A 12,081-nucleotide genomic window follows, 5' to 3' on the forward strand; every position below is an offset into this window, starting at 1 on the left:
GCTCTTCGCAGTCCAGCCGCATTGGATGCCATCGCCTCTGGTCCTCAGGCACCCAAGTTGCTGAACGGCCCATCATGCATGTGGAAGCTCTGGGGCCTTCCTACGTGCACTTCTCTGTTTGTTAAGCCTCCCCATTTCTGCCCTCTCTGCCACCGCACAGTACGACTCTGACAGGCACATTGTCAGTTATGGAAATGACACCACCACCTCCACTGGCAGTACATACTTTGGTATGAAAGGCACCTGGGTATTAGGGCAGGAGTGGAGTGCCATGATGGATGTGAGGTGGGTAGAATTCCCAGGTCCCTCCAATTCTTAAATATACATGGAGGTCTGGGTAGGAATTCAGAATCTGCTCAAGGGCCTGGGCAGCTGGGGGTTGCTGACTTGGGCAGCTTAGGCTCCACTCCCTGGTCTTAAGCAGAAATGGCCAGAGCTTAAGAAGAGAGGGGGAGTTGTCACTGGCTCTCCATGTCCCCAAGAGCACCACTGGCTAGTAGCTCCCCCTTTTGTGTGACTGCAGAGGGTCCTGTGAAACAGTCCGGGGTTTGGAGACACGTCTATTGTGTGTCTTATTTACTGCTTACAAATTAACACTTGGCCTTTCCAGTCAGCTAGCTTTCTGGGTCCTTGGTTTCTTTTTCTGAAAAACAAAGGAATCAGGTCAGGTTTGTGCTAGTGCTCTTTCAAGTGTTGACATCCTATGAGCTGGGGATCAAGTCTCTTAAGCATATTATGTTTTTTTTACTGATTATAAAATCATGTATTCTAATGGTGGAATATGTGGGAAGCCAGTCAAAAGTGTTTATGCCTCAGAAAAACCTCATATTAAGGTATTGATGTTAATTATTCTTTTTTGTCATGCGTATGTGTGTGTTTATATGTTTGCTTGTTTTTCGATATTTATTACACAGTTTTAAATAAATAAAATACATAAAATATACTCACATAATTAAATATTATTCAAAAATGTTATTTTAATAACATCATAAAATCTCACCATTTGTCTTTATGTTATCGGACATTGAGATTGTTTTAAGCATTTTTGTCAATCTAGATAATATTATAATGAATATCCTACTATAAACCTATGTGAATACTTAAATCATTTCCTTCATTTCTCTTAAAAATAGTATTACTAAATTAAAGAATTTTGGGCGCCAGGGTGGCTCAGTTGGTTGAGCATTTGACTCTTGATTTTCTCTGAGGTCATGATCTCACGGTAATGGGATGGAGCCCGGTTTCAGGCTCCGACTGAGCGGAGAGCCTGCCTGGGATTCTCTCTCTCCTTCTGTCTCTCCCTCTGCCTCTCCCCTGAGCATGCTCTCTCTTTCTCTCAAAATAAAAAAGGAAAAGGAAAAGAATTAGAGTTATGTTTTGGCTTTTGCTACATAGTACCTGAACCCAGTTCAGAAGTGTCGTACGGTTGCCGCTTCTCTCAGAAGGGAGTCTATATAACAATGTGAATGTGAATTTCACTGGCAACTCTGTATTAGGTTTGGTCTTTTATTTAGTTATTTATTTAAAGGTTAGTTAGTTATTTTGAGAGAGAGAGAGTGAGAGAGAGTCTTACACTGATAGCATGGAGCCTACATGGGGCTCAATCCCATGAATCGTGAGACCACAATCTGAGCCAAAATCAAGAGTCAGATGCTTAACCAACTGAGCCACCCAGGTGCTCCTAGGTTTGATCTTCTAAAATAATTTTGTCAATGTAAGAAAAGGTATCTTTCTGTTAATTCTACCAGGATTTTTTTTATTACTTGTAAGGTTAATATTTTTCACATAATAATTGGTCATTTTGATTTCTTTACAGAATGAATTCTCTATTTATGAGCTTCACTCTTTTTTCTTTTTTTGGAGTACCCATCTCCTCTTTTTCACATTGATTTTTGAGGTTCCTTTATTTATTTTGAGAATCAAAATCAACTGTTATTGACCTTTGGGAAGCCTATTATAGAAGGTGTATATTCTCTGCTTTACATATATGAGGCATATATTTTCTACATTTATTATTTCCTTTACCTTGGTTTAGGGTGTGTTTTAACACATGTTTTAATATTTACAAGAAAAACTAATCAGTCTTTTCTTTCAAGTTTCTTTCTTTGTTTCTATGCTTAGAAAACTTATCTCCACCTTGAGATAAGATAGTCTCCCATAAATTCTTTTATTATTAACTTTATACCTTTTATTAATTTCCTTTAACTGTATAACCAATTTAAATTTACTTCATATATAATAAAAATGGGAATCTATTTTTCCCTAATAACAAATACCTCTAGGTTTGAACAATATCAATTAAGACTTCTTTTTAAAAATGATTTGATATGATATATATGATATCATATATTAAAGACCTTTATATAGGGAGTTCAGTTTCTAGGCTTTCTGTTACATCTGTTCATCTTCCTAACCTGTGACACTGTCCTGTGTCTTACCCATTACAGTTTTACAATAATTTTAATCACCTGAAAGTTTACATTATCCATAATTTGTTCTTTCAAAAGTTCTTTAGCTGTTTTCATGGTTTTTAGATGACTTTTAAATTCAGTTTATTGAATTTCCCCACAAAGTTGCCATTAATTCATTTTTGAAATTACATGAAGTTCCTTTGTTAATTGGAGGCTAATTTATATTATTATGATACTGAATCTTTCCACCCAGGAGAATAGTGTGTATTGCCACTTCATAAAGTCTACCAATATGTCCATGACTCTCCATTTTTCTTATAGTTCCTGCCTATTTTCTATTGTTTGTTTCTATGTAACTAAAACATTTCTGCTACGTATTTTAAATTATTTTGCAACGGATCATATTTCTCATTACACTTCCTCACCAGTTATTATTTCATACTGACAATTTAGCATTAAATAATCAATTAATACTATTGATTTGGTGTTTGGTGATAGCACACAATTCAAATGCATGTAGCATTTCGTTCTTTAGTGGTGCTAGGAAATATACTTTTCTTCTCGTTCTGAAACTCCATCCGCCCAGTCCCCCACTGCCGCCCACGCCGCACATATTCGTTCCCACAGTGGGCTTGCGGAGAAACTCGCGTTTGCTCCGTGCTGTGCTTGCCAGTGAGGCTCGGCTGCTTTCACCTCATCCTCACCTTTCAGAGTTTGTCCTTCAGAGTCCTCTGCCCCCCTTCAGCCACAGTGAGAGGTTGGTGAGTGTATTAATAACACTTTCTGGCAGCCTCATGATGCTGCCTTGGAGGCCTCCCAGAATTGGCAGCATGGGCTTCCATTTTAATTAGCTTCTCAGGCGGTGTTTGCACAATTCATAAGACAAATAAACCTGCTTTGGAAGCGGGAAGCCCGGTGCCTAGAGGGCCTGGTCTCCTGAGCGAACGTCCCCGGAGCAATGTTTCTGGGAAGGGTGACTGAAATTGTGGCAGGGGAAATGGTGGATTTGGCTCAGTTCATCCTTACTGTGGATCAGAGGCTTGGGCCATTGCTGGAAATGAGTGGCATGCTAAGCCATATTGGACACCTAAAAGGAAAAAAAAATCAGGAATACTGATCTTGTTTTTATTTAAAATTTCAATATTTTTAAAGAATTCACTTTCTGCATTAATCTTGATTTTTTGAAATAGTTCATTAAAATATTACTTACTTTTTATTATTGATTTAGTATCATTAATTATTTATTTATTTACATGACCTTTTTTTTTTTTTTTTTGGCATCCCCTTAAACTTTGCACCTGAGCCGAGCACCTACTTCTCACCCTTGTCCTGATCCTGCTGGAAATGCCTCTGTTGTGAGTTGAATTGTGGCTTCCAAAAGATAGGCCTGACTTCTAGCACTCAGAATCTGTGAGTGTGACCTTACGTGGATAAAGGGCTCTTGTAGATATAATTAAGGATCTCGAGATGAGAATTTATCAGATGTCCTTAGGCAGAAGAGGGGACAACACAGTCCCACAGAAGAGATGGCCATGTGAAAACGGAGGCAGACTGAAGTTACACAACCACCAGCCAAGTAACGACCAAAAACTGGAGGAAGCAAGGAGGACCCTTCCTTAGAGCCTCTGGGAGGAGCACAGCCATGCCAAACCCTTGATTTTAGAATTCTGACATCCAGATGGTGAAAAAATCAGTTTCTGCTGTTACGTACGAACCACCGAGTTTGTGATCCTTGTCCTGCCAGCCTTTGGGAACTGTTAGAGCCCCAAAGGCACGTGTGTTGGTGAGAAGTTTCTAAAGCCAGACTGAGGATAGACCTCAACCTTCGGGTCCCAGCTGCAGAAGCTGCAGGTGTTCCAAAGTACAGGCACAAAATAAAAAGTTAAAGACAGTTTCTGGTGGGTTACATGTGTACGTGTGTGTGTGTGTGTGTGTGTGTGTGTGTGTGTGTGTGAATTTTTGTTGATTTATCAAATACTTGAGTACTTTCTATTTGCCAGCCCCCTGTGTTAGGCAGTGTGTGGCTCCCAAACACATGGGCCCATGCTTGCCAAGCACAGATGTGATGATTTAAATCAAATCTTAAAAGACAGAATTACATTGTGAAGCAACTGGAGGATTCGAATCAGCCTTTCCCAGAAAACTTGCCATGTTTGTCTCATCTCTTAAGGAAACCCAGCAGAAGCTCTCTGTGATTTCATAATAGGCTCTGTTTTCGGCTTCACGGTACTTTCCCCACTGGGTAGTAATGACAGGTTCTTACCTGACTCCTCCCCCTGTTAGCTGTGGGCTCCATAAAGCCAGAGATTGCCTTTCTGAATCTCTGTTTCTCTCTCTGTCTCTTTCTATATACCTGCTTTTTAGAATAAACCATGAATGATATTTTGAGGAAAACAATCAAAGCACCCATTATTGGATATGTCCAGTGAGACCACAAAAATTTTAACTTAGAAGATTTTTTTAAGTTGATACAATATTGACTTAAATTTTTTTTATTTTAGTGAGCAGAGGTAGAGAGAGAGAGAGAGAAAGAGAGAGAGAATCTCAAACAGGTTTCATGCTCAGCATAGAGCCTGACATGGGGCTAGATCCCATGACCCTGAGATCACAACCTGAGCTGAAATCAAGAGTCAGATGTTCAACGGACTGAGCCTCCCAGGCCCTCCACTTAGAAGACTGTAACAAGCAGAAGTACCTAGAAAACAACAACAACAATGAAACCAAATAAGGAAAAAAGGGAGGGTAGTGTGTGTAGTGGCTAAGTTTGCAGGCACTAGGTCAGAACTCCTGAGTTTGTTTCCTCTCTATTCTGTATCAGCTTGTCCACTAGTTTTTACTTCTAGAATACCAGGCTCGGGGCGCCTGGGTGGCTCAGTCAGTTAGGCGTCCAGCTTTGGCTCAGGTCATGATCTCCCTGTTCGTGGGTTCGAGCCCCCCATTGGGCTCTGTGCTGACAGCTAGCTCAGAGCCTGGAGCCTGCTTCAGATTCTGTATCTCCCTGTCTCTCTGACCCTCCCCTGCTTGCGCTGTCTCTCTCTGTCTCTCAAAAATAAATAAAAAACATAAAAAAATAAAAAATAGAATACCAGGCTCATAAAAGTATCTGCCTCAATGGGCTATGGTATGGCTTAGGTGGGTTATTAATATGTAAAGTGCAGTATGTTTTAGTTATTATTATTATTGTTGTTATTGTTATTAACTGAATCTAAAACTTTAAGCAGTGTAGTATCCTTATGCACTCTCCAAAATACATTGGTAACAAAACGTACTTCTGGAAAAAGGAGTTGTTGATATAAAAGGAAAGAGTTGTTACCTCTAAGCTGAATAAGTGTTAAAGGTTTGTTGCCCCAAATAATAACATTGTTTTATATTGATTGATATGAAGATGTTCTTTTTTAAACACACATATGACAAGTCTTTCTGATAACATGCTTCCATTTCTTCACTTTCAATATCTGGACTATAGTGTCATTATTAAAAAAAATTTTTTTTTACGTATCCTTTAAGCTCCATACTACATTATTTTCATTTTTGCTTAAAGAGTCAGCTATATTTTAAAGAGATCTTTTAATAAGAAAAAAGTATATATTTAATGGTATAGTTACCATTTCTTGTGTCCTTCATTTCTTGGAATAGACCCAAGTTTCCTTCTGGTTTCTTTTCTCTTTTGTTGGAGGGTTTCCTTTTACGTTTCTTGTAGTGGGAGTCCATTGGCCATGCATCCTGTCACCTTTTGTATGTTCAGAAACACCTTTATTTCTCCCTATTTGAAAGGTATTTTCATTTAGTATAGAATTCTTAGTTAACAGTTTTTTTCTTTTAGTAATTTAAAGATGTCATTCCATTGCCTTCTTGCTTCCATTATTTCTGACAAGAAATCTGTTGCCATATTTAATCTTTTTTCCTCTGTACATTACTTGATTTCCTGCTTTGCCCCCACCACTCCCTTGGCTGCTTTTAAGATCATTTATTTATTTATTTATTTTATTTGAGAGGGAGTGAGGAGGGAGGGGGCAGAGAGAGAGAGAACCTCAAGCAGGCATCACGTTCAGCATACAGCCCAACACGGCAGTGGATCCCACAGCCCTGGTATCATGACCTGACCTGAAATCCAGAGCTGGACGCTCAACTGACTGAGCCATCTAAGCCCCTTAAGATTTTTTTTTAAATCACTGGCTTTAATCAATTTGATTATGATGTGCTTTGGCATAGTTTTCTTCAAGTTCCTTATTCTTGGACTTCACTGAGCTTCTTAAATTTTGGAAGGTAGGTTTACAGTTATCAAATTTGAAAATTTCTTAGCATATATTTTTAAAAATATTTTAATCAACTCCTCCCCATCCCTCAAGGACTCCAACTACACATTATTAGCTCCCTCAAATTTGTTCCAAAAGACAATGATGACTCTTTCATTTTTTCTTGTTTTTTTAAATTATTCATTTTTTCTTGATTTTTTAATTCTTCTTTCTTTATGTTTCATTTGGAAAAACTTTCCATCACTATACTTTTAAATTTACTAATCTTTTCTTTTGTAATGTATAATTTGTTATTAATCCTACTGCCTCTATTTTTATGTCTTTCTTATTTTTATTTAACAGTTAAAACACGTGGGCTACAGGTCCAGCAGTATTCCTATCTCCTAATTCCAACATTTCTATCAGTTCAGAGTCAGTTTAATTTAACTGATTTTTTTCTTAATTATGGGTCATATTCTCTTACTTATTTCTACGCCTGGTAAATTAGATACCATACATTTTGAATCTTGCCTTGTTTGGTGCTAAATAAAACATATTCCTAGAAATATTCCTAAGCTCTATTCTGTGATATTGTTAAGTTACTTGGAAACAGTTCGATCCTTTTGGTTTTGCTTTTAACATTTTTTAGGTGACGCTATAGCAGTGCATAGTCTGGGCTAATGATTCCTTACCTAAGGCAGTGTTTCCTGAATTCTTTAATACCCCATGAATCATAAGGATGGTAGATACACACACTTACTCTAGGTCTATAAGAGCACCAGACACTGTTCTTTCATCTGTTCTAGTAATGATTACTCTTGTCTTGGGCTGTTTTCTCAGAGGTATGGGCTGATCAGTACTCTGCCACATCCTTGAGGGGGGCTTTCTGCAGCTCTCTGGCATTCTCTCTCTGTGCTGCTCCCTCCTTTCCGGAGCTCCCTCCTGAGAATTCCAGCCACCTTGCTCTCCTCTGGCCCTCAGCTCCTGCTCTTCAACTCAGGGAGTCAGCTGCACTGTGCCTGATTACTGTTCTCTATGCCATAGCTCGGAAATTCAGGGAAGATTGTTGGGTTCGTCTCATTTGTTTCCTGTTTCTCAGAAGTCACTTTCCTTTGTTGACTAATGTCTAGTGTCTTGAAAACCATCACATCCTATTTTGTCCAGTTTTAGTCTTTCTTTTGGTTATTTCAGGCAGGATGGTGAACCCAGTTTCTATTATTTCTTGTTAACTAGAAGTCTGAGACTGTCTTTTCAATTTTCATATGTCCCAGCCCCTGCTAAAATCTGATTCAGAATCTGTATTTTGGAAAAGCAAGGTATTCTAATGGATACTCCTATTTATAAATAAGAGGACTACATCTTTGCTATTCAAAGTGTAGTCCATATACTAGCAGCATCAACACCATCTGCTTGCTAAAACTACAGAATCTCACATTTCTTTTAATTCCTACTAATTCAGAAGCTACAGTTTAATAAAATTGCCAGTTGATTTGCAGGTACATTAAAGTTTGAGAAGTGCCAGACTGCCAGATTGGTTAATTTTATTTATTTATTTATTTATTTATTTATTTATTTAGAGGAGCAGGCAGAGAGAGAGGGAGATAAAAAATCCAAAGCAGACCCTGTGCTGACAGCAGTGAGCCCAACGTGGGGCTTGAACTCATGAACAAGGAGATCCCAACTGAGGCAAAGTTGAACGCTTAACCTTCTAGCTGAGCCACTCAGGCACCCCCAGGCTGGCTAATTTTAAAGTTCCATTCTAACTAGGAGGTTCTATGTGCCTGTGAAATGGGTTAGATGGTTTCTAAGAGAGCAAGGTAGACTTTGTGGAAAACTTGTAGTATGTAGTTAGGTAGTTAAAGGCATAACTTTCTAGGGTAGGTTTGTCATATTAACTGCAAGAAGTCTTACAAAGGGAAAAATAAAAAGCTAATAAAGGGCAAAAAGAACAAATACTTACTCAACTTACACTTATTTTTGTGATTATCTGATTATGATCTCTCTATATGGTTTATATATATATATATATATATATATATATATATATAAATATATTTTTTTTTACCAGTCTATACTAAGAGTCTAGATAGTGCTTGGCATTTGTCAAGCACTTAGTAAACAGTTTCTGATTGACTGACCAACAGACTGAAAAGTTCGATGCACTGTCAAAGTGGGTACTTATTTATATATCTCTGAGAAGGACAATTTAGACACAGAGAGGTCAAAAGGGGAAGAATGATTTGACTCAGATGAGATGGCCCAGACTACCTAAGAAATATTAGTATTCACAAGAATTTGATAAAGGGTGGGGATGTCTCAGAAAATTCACTCAATTAAATGAACATTATTTATAATTGAGGAAGACATGAAGGAAACTGCAATTCCATGTAATTACAACCACAGAGGAAGCGCATGTTGAGAAAGCAACAGGTGATTTTGGAGAAAGTGATTAAGCCAACCCCATATTTACAACTGCTGAAGAAACAAGTCTTGGGGCAGCAGCTGTACATATAAAAAGAATTTAATAATTAGGGTTGTGCAGATCTCAGTTTGAGTTTCTGCTTCTCAGCTGTGTGGCAGCATGACTTGAGCCAATTTCCTAGTCTTCTCTGGACCTCTGTCTTTCAGTTTTTAATGTATTTATTTATTTTGAGAGAGAGAGAGATTGAGAGAGAATCCCAGGCTCCACTCTCAGTGGCTCTCACCACCATGAGATCAGGATCTGACCCGAAATCAAGAGTTGGATACGTAAACGACTGAGCCACCCAGGCACCCCTGGAACTCCATCTATAACATAGAATTGGTGGAGGTGATTATGATGGTGATTATAGGCAGTGATGTTGCAGTTGGAGTTGGTTGCACACAATTTGCATCTCGAGGAGTCTTTGGGATAATCAAATGCAGTGATGCCTTGGAATGGATACATAACGTCTATAAAGTCCTACACAAATGACCATTACTCCCAGATCTTAGGAAGGAAATGAGAAAAACTTGTGTGGCTGCACAAGGATATGCTCTGAAAAGCTCAGGGTGTAAAATAATAGGTATAAAAACGGTAGGAAGAGGAATGACTTCCCCAGAAAGAATAAAAGAGTTTGGGACCATAATTATGAAAAGATGCAGGAAGGCCACTTGAAGAATGTGAGTATATGCTTAGTAAGAAAACAATAAAAATAAGCTAGATGAAAAATTGCTGAGGACAATAGAGGGAGTATTCAAAGCTCTGATGAAAATCAAGTCAAACAACACACACACGAGAAAAAAAAAAGAAAAATTTAAAAAGTACAGGAAAGTCTTCTAGCTGATAGGGTAGAGCCAATAGTGTAGATGTAACAATTCACAGGGAAAGTCTAGCCTGATAATGATCATGTCCTTTAATCTCTTTCTTTTTTATCTTCCCATCTTTCTATCTTCTCAGGGAGAATAAATTTCAGGCCGAAGAGAAGAGGGGGAGGACAAATGGTTTTCACGTTATAAAAGGGAGAAAAACAGTCAAATAAAAACTCCCAACACCCAGCTTCCCATTCATGCTTAAATTTCCCCCTTTGCATCAAGCCCCAACAAGTAAAAATTCTAAGCAGCCAACTCTAGTATCTGAGGATTCACTGTATCTTTAATCAGATTATTTAATCTTTGCACAAGAACAGTTTGAAAATCTAATGTGTCTAAATCCTGAATCCAGACAAATCTTCCCGTACCTTCCATTGCCCTGGGCATCACCCTTAGTGTAATTAAGAACAAACTAATTTTATTTTTACATAAAAATTATTTACATGTTCAAAGATTGCTACTATTTTCCTTCTCCAAGTAGAATGATCACTTCTTCAGGCTTAGCACTCTTATTTTCCCATAACAGTTGAATGGTTGAATTTTTTTAGTATTGCCTGAAAGTGTTTTAACTTGATTTTAACCAAATGTTCTTTATGGTTAAAATAAATGGTGGGTGAGAAAAGGCCAATGTTGTTCTGTTATAAGAAAATCAGAGATATCAGGAGAAATTCTTTGAACTTCCCTCTAATGAACTCACAGATCCACTTATACCTATTTCTTCCCTTTTCCGGTATGTTGGAGGACCTTCCCTCTAAGACTAATTTCTCTACTGGTGCTGTGGACCACCCCACTTCTGCCTTCCCGGGCAGACATTATCAGTGATACCTCAGTCCTGCTTCTCTCAGTTTCTCTTAACTATCCTCTTCATAACGGAGCTTCTTTTCTGCTCTTAGGGCCTCCATGTTTCACTTCCCCTTTACTCTATTCACTGAAAATGGGCTATTGGGCCATCACTTCATTGGAAATGATTTAAGTTCACTAGCAACATCCATATTTCTAACTAAAATAAATATTTTTCCATTTTAATTTTACTTCACTCAGCAGGATTCCACGTCATGGAACACTTCTTGCTTAAAACGTTTTCTTCCGTTAGCACTCTAGACGCCAGATTCTCTTGGTACACTCCTAGTTCCTTCAGTTTATCTTTCTCCATCTCTTTTATAGGTCTATCCTTTCTAGAGCCGCATTAAATAACAAAGACCCTGCCGGGTTAATCCTACCCCCAACATCCCACGGCGTTAAGGGCCATGCATATGATCTATAGATACCTCCTACTCCAAGTTTCTTTGCATTCAAGACTGTGATATGCAACTGTATCCTTCACATCTGCTTGGATGTCACAAAAACATCTAAAAATCAACATACCCCAAATTGGAATAGTGTTCCCTCCCCTTGACCAGATAATACTTACCTCATGTTCCTTTTTTTTTTTTTTCCAAAAATTGACTTCACTACTTTCCACTTGTATAAGCCAAAAACTTGGAATGTATTTTTTAGTTATTTTTCCTTCTTCTCTAAATCATCCATCACCTAGATCTATAAATGTAACACTTAAATAACACCACATTCCATGCATTTCTCGCCATCTTCACAGTCCCATCTTTGTTCTTATCATTTTGGCCGGACTACTGCAATCACGTGTTAACCTGTCTTCCACATTTTTTCAGGATCTGCCCTTCACACCATAATTAGAATCATCTTTCCAAAACCCAAGTCTGAACGTACCACTTTCCTGCTTAAAATATTTTGTGGATTCTCATTGTGTAACAGCAAAATCCTTAAGATTCCCTGTGAGATATGGCCTGTGTCTGCCTCAGCACCCTTGGTTCTTACTACTCCATATCCAGCTGAACTGGATCGCATCCAGTAACAGAACAACACTGGCCCTTTCTCACCTACCATTTCTTTTAACCAAAAAGAACATTTGGTTAAAATCAAGGTAAAACACTTTCAGGCGATACTTTCAGATGACCCCGTTAGGCTCACTGCCGCCTCCTGCTGCAGGGCTTGGGCATAACTTGTTTTTGTAGTCATAAAATGCTTCCCCCTCTCTTTCCTAATAAATTGTCTGACATAATTTCTTCTAATTATTCTCATGTCACTAT

The sequence above is a fragment of the Suricata suricatta genome, chromosome 8, assembly GCF_006229205.1.
Source record: "Suricata suricatta isolate VVHF042 chromosome 8, meerkat_22Aug2017_6uvM2_HiC, whole genome shotgun sequence".
In the NCBI taxonomy this organism is placed as follows: Eukaryota; Metazoa; Chordata; class Mammalia; order Carnivora; family Herpestidae; genus Suricata; species Suricata suricatta.